The sequence below is a fragment of the Mus caroli genome, chromosome 5 (assembly GCF_900094665.2).
Source record: "Mus caroli chromosome 5, CAROLI_EIJ_v1.1, whole genome shotgun sequence".
Taxonomy (NCBI): domain Eukaryota; kingdom Metazoa; phylum Chordata; class Mammalia; order Rodentia; family Muridae; genus Mus; species Mus caroli.
The window spans coordinates 72,533,371-72,542,539 of record NC_034574.1 but is presented as its reverse complement, the minus strand read 5'-3'; positions in this window follow the sequence as shown (position 1 = coordinate 72,542,539).

The following is a 9,169-nucleotide window of genomic DNA, read 5'->3' as shown; positions in this document are numbered from 1 at the left end:
TATAGATATAGATATAGATATAGATATAGATATAGATATAGATATAGATATAGATATAGATATAGATATAGATATAGATATAGATATAGATATGTACATCTATATAATTTATTCCCATTAATGTAAATGTTAATAGCTGATTGGTTCATTGTCTCTGTGTTTTATATTTTCCTACACATATTTATGATAGTATGGAAGGGGACAGTTCTAATAGTAATATTATTAGTAATTATTATTATTATTATATAATTATTAGTAATTATTTTGTGGGTTAATGTTTAATAGTGAGATTGATAGTAAATGATATTAATAATGCTGATATTTCTACTCTAAATTGACTTTTGCTATGCATTTTTAATAATGTATTCCATGTGTGTATTTTTTCCTTACTTGATATTATCATCCTGCCAAACTTTAGATTAATAGAATTTTCTTACTTTTCCAAATTTTCTGGGCCAGATAATTTGACACAGAAGCTAAAATGGAAAAAAAAAATCTACTTAATGAGCTTTTAGTGTGAATCACTTCCAAAATGTCTGCATTAAGATACAGAAAAGAGGGAGGGAGGGACCTTGGAGGAAAGAGGGATGGGGTGTGGGCAGAGAGGGGAACATGATGGAATAGTGAGTGTGTGTGTGGGGGGTGGGGGGAGTACTGAAACTCCTGAGGGCCAGCAGAAAGAAAGGAAACATGCAACCTCAGGAGGTAGGAGGTTGGGGGACTCTTCAGAATGTACCAGAGACCTGGGAAGTGAGAGACTCTCAGAACTCAGAGAGGGACCTCAGATGAAATGCCCTACAGTGGGGAGAGGGAACTTGTAGAGGCCACCTCCAGCAGAAAGACAGGGCATCAAGTCAGGGATGGGGTTGCCATCCCACAGTCAAAACTCTGACCCATAATTGCTCCTGTCTGAAAGAACTGTAGGGATGGAAATGAAGAGGAGCCTGAGAAAAAGATGGTCCAGTGACAGGCTCAAAGTGGCATTCAGCTCTAGGGGAGGCACAAAGGCCTGAGGCTATAGAGCAGTTGCAGAAAGAGACCTATCATGACTGCCCTCTGAAAGACCTGACAAGTAGCTGAAAGAGTCAGATGCAGCTATTTGCACCCAACCAATGGACAGAAACTGCTGAACCCTGTGGTTGAATTAGGGGAAAGCTGGAAGAAGCTGAGGAGGGGGGAGACCCTGTAGGAAGAACAGCAGTCTCAATTAACCTGGACCCCTAAGACCTCTCAGATACTGGACCACCAACCAGGCAGCATACAGCAGGTGATATGAGGCTCTCAACATACATACAGCAGAGGACTTCCGGGTGTGTGTTCATTCAGAGATGATACACCTAACCCTCAAGAGACTGGAGGCCCCCAGGGAGTTTGGAGGTGGGGGTGGGGACATCCTTGTGGAGACAGGGGGACAGAGAGGAGGTGTGGGATGGGGAACAGTTGGAGGGACAAAATATTAATAAATAAATAAATAAATAAATATGAAAGAATGTATTCCTCTTGTGATAGCAAATATTCCTGAGCATAAACTTTTCGATTTTTTTTTAATCGAAAGAAAACTGTGCCTTGCTTAGATCACCTTTTCATGAACTAAAATTTGTATTTTGAGTGATTTGTACTGGCCAAAACTATTCTTTTTGTTAAAACTTTATTTTTTGTTTGTTTGTTTGTTTCTCATTGGGCATAGTGATGCATTTTTTAATCTCACAACTCAGGAAGCCAAAGCAGGAATATATTTATGTGGGTTTAAAGACAATCTACTCTATAAAGAAAGTTCTAAGACACCCATGGCTACATAGAGAGACCCTGTCACAAAAATAATTATTTGCTTTTCAAGAGAAATATATATTGATTTTAATAGGTAATACTTTATTAATCATTACAAAGGAACACACCTGCCTTTTTCTCTTTTAAAAATTATTTATTTTACCTTCTCTTTATGAGGATGCTGTTTACAGACAGTTTTTATTTGTCTGTTTGTTTTGTATATTTTATTTATTATTTTATTTATTTACATTTCAAGTGTTCCCCTCCCAGATTTTCCCTTTGCAAATCCCCAATCCCGTCTCCCCTCCCCCTGTCTTTATGACGGTGTTCCCCACACACACACACTCCCAGCTAATATCCTAGCATCCCCCTCCACTGGGGCATTGAGCGGCCACAGGACCAACGGTTTACCCTCCCATAGATGCCAGATAAGCCAATCTTCTTGAACATACATAGCTGGAGCCATGGGTCCCTGGATGTGCACTCTTTGGTTAGTGGGTTAGTCCCTGAGAAATCTGTGTGGTCTGCTTAGTCGATATTATTCTTCCTATGGGGTGGCAATCCCCTTCAGCTCCTTCAGACCTTCCTCTAGGTTTTCCACTGGGGGTCGCTTTGCTCAGTTTGATGGTTGGCTGTAAGCATCCGTATCTGCATTGGTCAGGTGCTGGCAGACCTCTCATGGAACACCTCTATCTACCACACTTCTAGCAGCAAGCGCTTCTTGGCATCATCAATTCAATATTGTCTGGGTCTGGTATTTGCAGACAGGATGGATTCCTAGGGGGCGACTATTAATCTTAAGGTTTGTATTGACATTGTTCTGCACTTTTAAACATTCAAGTTTAAATTTTATTCAATTGGAAAATAATTATAGAAGAAAATTTTGAACCAGAAATCAACATATAAAAAATAATGCTCCATATTATATAACTTTTAAATTACTGAATAATTTTTCTTGCTTTTGAGTGACGTATATAACTAGTCTTTTTCCAGAACTCTGTTAAAGATATGGGAAAATTATTGGAAGCTTTTAATTTAATTTAACTTGTATTGATTTGAACAGGTAATATTTTGCTAGTTATTATAAATGAACACGTCTGCCTTCCTTTATTTTAAAATTATTTAAAAACATTTTTACAATGTTTTTTATGTCAAAATACTGTTAGAGCAAGCAAAGAAAGAAAAAATACAAAATGAGCAAAATATAACTGTAAATGTCACATTTATTTCTTCAGATGAAGTGAGGTGATCAGAGCTGTACCCAAACTATGTGAGTACACAGCTTTGACTAAGATCAGAGATTTCCTTCTCTCTTCCAAGTATTCCTAGCCATAGGCCTTGAAGCTTGTAACTGAAGTACTATTTAATCTTTCAAACTGATTCAATCTGGCTTCTCTGGGCTTCTGACTGAATTGTGTCTGCCTAGAGTCATAGTAACTTTCCCAATCTGTTCTAATCTTCTGTCTCCTTTTCATTCTCTCCTCATTCTTTCCTTACATGTGTCTAGCTTGTTCTCTCTGTAACTCTTTTTCTGTAAAACTGTCATACACACAGACCACTCACCACACACATCAAACTATTCACCTTTTTTTTTCTCTTACATTGCTCTTCTGTTTCCTGTATCTTCTCTGTTGTTCTCATGTGAATTAGGCATATCCTGTCTCTGACTCAGTTTATCAAGTCTTTCTCTGATTCATCACTTTGTCATCTCCTCAATTGGACATAACTTTCAAACATGGATGTTTCCTTCCACAAACTAACCTTACTGTCATCATTAGAGATTAAAGGTATGCACTAAGAGCATGTCTTTTCCAGCCAGATCATGTCTTTGGATGTGATTTCTTGCCAGAGGTAGCCATGTTGCTGGATTAAAATTCCTCCACACATAACCAACCTTCCAATAAATAAATACACAGCATATTTAGAGCAGAAGATACAGAGACATGTTTGAGTGAAACCCAACCATCTTAATTCTGGTTAATGACTTTATTGTTATATAAAAATTGTGTCCAAAAATCTCTGAATATACACAATCCAATCCCATAAATGAGTAAATCACATTGCAGTTTGAAATCATAATCTTAGGCAGTTCATATTTTCCTGAAATACACATTTATCTGGGGAACACAATTGGGTTACAAGTATCAGTAAATTATTATCGAGAGAGTGAGAATAAATAGAGGGGCATGATTACACATAATCTAAGATGTATCCTAGGAAGAGTACCATATCTATCATAGATAGGTAAATCTCCTGAATGGTTTGCCATCAAATAGATGTTTCCTTGCAATGACTACAATCAGTCTTTCTGCTTCTTTGCCTCTATGTATTTCCATTGCTGTCTCTGTCTCACTTTCTCTTTCTAATTTTTATCTATTTCTCTCATTATCTTTCTGTAAGACATGGTCTAATGCACCTCAGATTTTGTAGACAACAAAGATCTTCTTCCACTTCCCAAAAGTAAGCATTACACCCAAGTTCCACTGTCTTACTGTTTTAAAGTTTTACTTCCTCATAGAAGCACACACTGTTTTATGTTGAGAACAGAAAAAGAAAAATATTGTTATGGTAGTTCCTGAGGAAAGGGAAAAAATACCTCCAAACTGGTTCTATATTCAGATACATTGTATCTATTCTTTCTGACAGGAACAGTTTGTGTGTGTGTGTGTGTGTGTGTGTGTGTGTCTAAAATGCTGTTAAAAAAGGAAGATGAAGACAGATTAATTAATCAATATCTCCTGTGGGTGTTTAACAGAAAGGCCAATGCAAAGGCCAGGCACTGTCATTATCTCTGTATGGTCTGATTACAGTGATTTTGTGATCCAGAATAAAAAATTTTTGAAAAAAAGAGGAGAAATTCTCATGAGCTTATATTATAAATATAACTATGGAAAGAAGAAAAAGCTCCTACATCTAGATAAAGGGACTTTATTCCACTCAAAGTCTAGCAGTCCCTTAGATTGAAATATATATAGCCAGAATTATGATTATCTTATGCTGACAATATATATATATATATATATATATATATACATATATATATAAAACAATTCTACACACACATATATATATATATATATATATATATAAAACAATTCTATACATATATGTATACACACACACACATTAACAATTCTAGGGGCTCTGCTTATCAAATGAAAAGTTCAGCAGGAAGCAGCAGATTGTCTTTCTGTGTGTAATACTCCTATGCACAGAGATATACACAGAGAAAACAGATATGCACACAGACATATACACTCATATGTAGACAGACATGCAAACACACATGCAAACACACACACACTGAATATGCAATTATCAATATAAAGGTGTTGAAATAACAATATAGTTAACTAATATAAATGATAGTAAAATATATGAAAAACTATTCAATATCTTACATCAATAGAGATTGTCAAAACAAAACAATAGTGACATACATCTATAGACACATTACAGTAGCTAAGTTCTGAACTACCAGCTTCAAATTTTTGTGTTGCCAAGACGGTACAGCAACATTATTTCTTGTTTATTGCTGGTGAAATACAATATGGTACAGCCACTTGGAAAGACAGTTTGGCATTTTCTTTCAAAAGTAAATATTGCATTAAAATAAAATATAGATATTGTGCTTCTATGTATTTATACAAACGAATGTTAAATGTATGTCCACCCATAATGTGTCCTCAAATATTTATACCACAGTGAGATTCAGAATGCTAAAACTTAGAAACAACATTCTTATAGAAGACAGTGAATAAAATTTGTGTGATGGCTAATTTTATATGCTAATCCACAGGGTTTTTTTTGATAAGAGTAAAATTTAAATTTACCAGCTGCAAACAAATAACAGTATGTGTTATTCTGTGTAGAGGTCTCACACAATTATTTGGGACTTATGTAAGAAGAGGAATGACGTCATCAAAGGGGAAACACCTTCAGGCTTGCTCTATACCATGGACACTCCTAACTCATTAGCATCCCACCTTGCAGATTTTGAATAATAATTGGATATGTCTTATCCTTGTAGTGAATATGATTTCATTTGTTTATGTATCCAATTTATTCTGTTTCTGGAGAAAATGGCAAATACACTCTTTAACATCTGTAATGGCAAATATACTCTTTCATATCAGCTGCAAATAAAAAGTAGAAAGATCCATCAAACAGCACAAACTTATCAAATTGTGCATGTAAATACATTTTACGTATAATTTTTCCAATAAAGAAATAATACACTTCTACCATCACCTACTGTTGAGCATTATTCTCTCTGTGTGTTCCTCTAGAAACTCACCATACTGTGTCTAATGCTGAATGAGGAGTTTGCATGCAGAAGTGTGGACTCGCAAGTTGCACATTCACAAGCCACCCTCAGTCCCTTCTCTTAGCTGATTGACTACCCCCAAATCTAAGAAGCAAGGCTAATCTTTGAAGAGTAAAATTAGCATGATTAAGGAATGTAAGTATGTAAGTTTCATGACACATTTTCTGAAAACTTTTGAACATAAACTCTCTGCATCCTGGTGAGCTAAACTATGGTCTAGAAGAAAGTAAGATGATGACATGGATAACATTGAATATTTTCTGGTAAGCAAATCTTCCAAACCCATGATTAATTTATTTTCTCGATTGCAACAAAACACAATAGACCAGGAATTATTATTGATAATAATTTATTTCTAACACTTTTAAAGATGGAATGTCTAAGACCAAAGGACTGATAGGCTCTATGTACACTGAACACTTGCTTTCTCCTTCTGAGTTATTGCTTTGTGATTACTTTCTCCAGCAGAGAGCAACATTGTGATTTGATAAGCAAAATAGCCAGGGAGGACCAACTGGAAAAGGTTATTCAGCTTCAAACTACTGTTTAATGTGATAAATGGTGGTTTCATCTTCATAACTTGATATCTTCATAAATGTTCCCCTTATATGTAGTGCTATATCAACTTTATATAACACGTTTTGGCCACCCAAGTTACCTTTAGTGGTTTTTGTAACTGGATATTATATTTATTTACATTTCAAATGTTATCCCCTTTCTCAGTCTTCCATTTGCAAACACCCTATCTCACCCCTCTTACCCTGCTTCTATGAAGGTGCTCCCCCACCCACCCATCCACCCACTCCCACCTCACAGCCTTAGCATTCCTCTAAACTAGGATATCAAGCCTTCACAAGACCAAGACCTTCCATTGTTACAAGAACACAGCCTGAGGAGCATCAGAAGGCTTTACTAAGGTCAAGGACTTGCTCTCCTGGTTCTAGAATGTGAGAGATTAAAGCACAGAACAATTGAATGACATACTGGAACACACTAGATATAAGAAAGGAGAGAACTTTGTGCAATATGAGTATACTTTGAAAAATGGTCCCGACTAAGAAAGCAAACTACATGATGGCTGAGCTTTGTTGAGCAATCTTCAGAGACTTCCTCAGGCATCAGAAGGGAGATGCAAAATCCCAGAGCCAGACAATGTGGAGAGTCTATTTGATTCTCCACTAAGTCAATCCTCTTGGAGATTGGGAAGCTCTACAGAAGAGGTGGGGAAAGCCTAGGAGTCCAGGAGTCATAGGAGATGGAGGAGACCAGAAGAACATGGCCTGTAGCAGAATAAGCTAAGCAGGGCTGATATGGGCTCGGAGAACCTGAAGCAGCAATCAAGGAGTGTTCATGGTTCTCTGCCAGGTCACCTGCTTATTTGTTATGGCTGTAAGCTTGTTTTTTTGTTTTGTTTTTTGTTTTTGTTTTCTTTAATGTGACTAACAGTGGGAACAAGTGTGTCTCTGACTCTTTTGCTTGTTCGTGGGACTCTTTTTCTCCTATTGGGTTATTTGTACAACCTCTCTGTGAGAGCTTTTGACTTCTTATTGTATTTTGTTTTGTTGGTTTGGTTGTTGTCTCCTCGAGGACTGCTCTTTTTCTGAAGAGTGGATGGGGGAAGGGGTGGGATGTAAAGAGTGGAGAGAGTGTGCAGGGCAGTGGTGGCACACACCTTTAATCCAAGCACTTGGGAGGCAGAGGTAGGCATATTTCTGAGGTCGAGGCCAGCCTGGTCCACAAAATGAGTTCCAGGACAGCCAGGGCTATACAGAGAAACCCTGTCTCAAAAAAGAATAAATAAAAAAAAGTGGAGGGAGGGTAACTGTATTTGGGATATATTATGAAAGAAGAATCTCATGATAAAGAGAGAGAAGGGACGGGGAGAGACGGGGGAAAGGAGGGAGGGAGGAACAGAGAAAGAGGGAGAGGAGAGAATATTGACAGAAATGTTCATAGCAGATTTGAATTAGGAAAAATAAAGCCTGAAAATAACAAAAAATTGAAAATTGGCTATAAATGTTCATCAAAAGGGCTTTATTAAGTAACTGATAGGAACAGAAAGAAAGCACCCACAGCCAAACATTAGGCAAAGCTCAGGGAATTCCTCAGAAAAGGAGAAAAACAGACTGTAGGAGTCCACGGGGCGAAGGACACAAGACAGTTTTCTGGTTGCCTTTGGAACAGTATGTAGAACTCTCAGCTCCTCCACACTATTCCTGTGTGGATGCTGCAATGTTTCCTGCCTTAATGATAATGTACTGTACCTCTGAACCTGTAAGTCAGACCCAGTTAAATGCTGTCTTTTATACAAGTTACTTTGGTGATGGGGTGTCTTTTCACAGCAATAGAGACTCTAAGACAGAGAGGTCTATACACACTAAAGTCAATAGACATAATTATCAGAGAAAATGTAAGTAGTAATGTCAATGTCTTCACAAGAAGACATTGTTATATATGATAGTTACTGTCCTATATAAATTGTGAAATAGTTAAATTTAACTAATTATCATAATAGGGTAGAGTTTTGACTTGTACAAATATGTATCTCTACTATATTAGTAATATCATTTTGTAGCAAATACATATATTCATATTAATAAATAAATTATAACAAGTTCACCTGTATAAAAACATGCAAAAATTCTGTTTTTATGATCTGTTTTTCAAAACTGTTCATATCTTTGCTTTTATCTATTATTGAAAATAATCAGAAGTTGACTTTATATCTATTAGCCACCAAAACTCACAAACCAATCATGATTTACACTATTGTCAAAAATATAAGATGAATAAGTATACCTATAATTTTGCTCCTACTGCTTGCAAATATATTTCTCTATTTATGGTTCAGGGTTTGCTGATTACTTACAAGGTGTGTGACAGCATCCTTAAGAGATATAAATCCCAGATCTTTCGAGGGAAGAACAAAAGCTACATTAACAGCAATCTTCAACCATCCCATACTTCTTCCAATTTTCAAAAGCAGTCTCAAATATGTCAGTATTCTTGCATTATTGAAGCAGTATATGTATCAAGTAATAAACATAAAAAGATATATTTTAACAAAATTTTAGA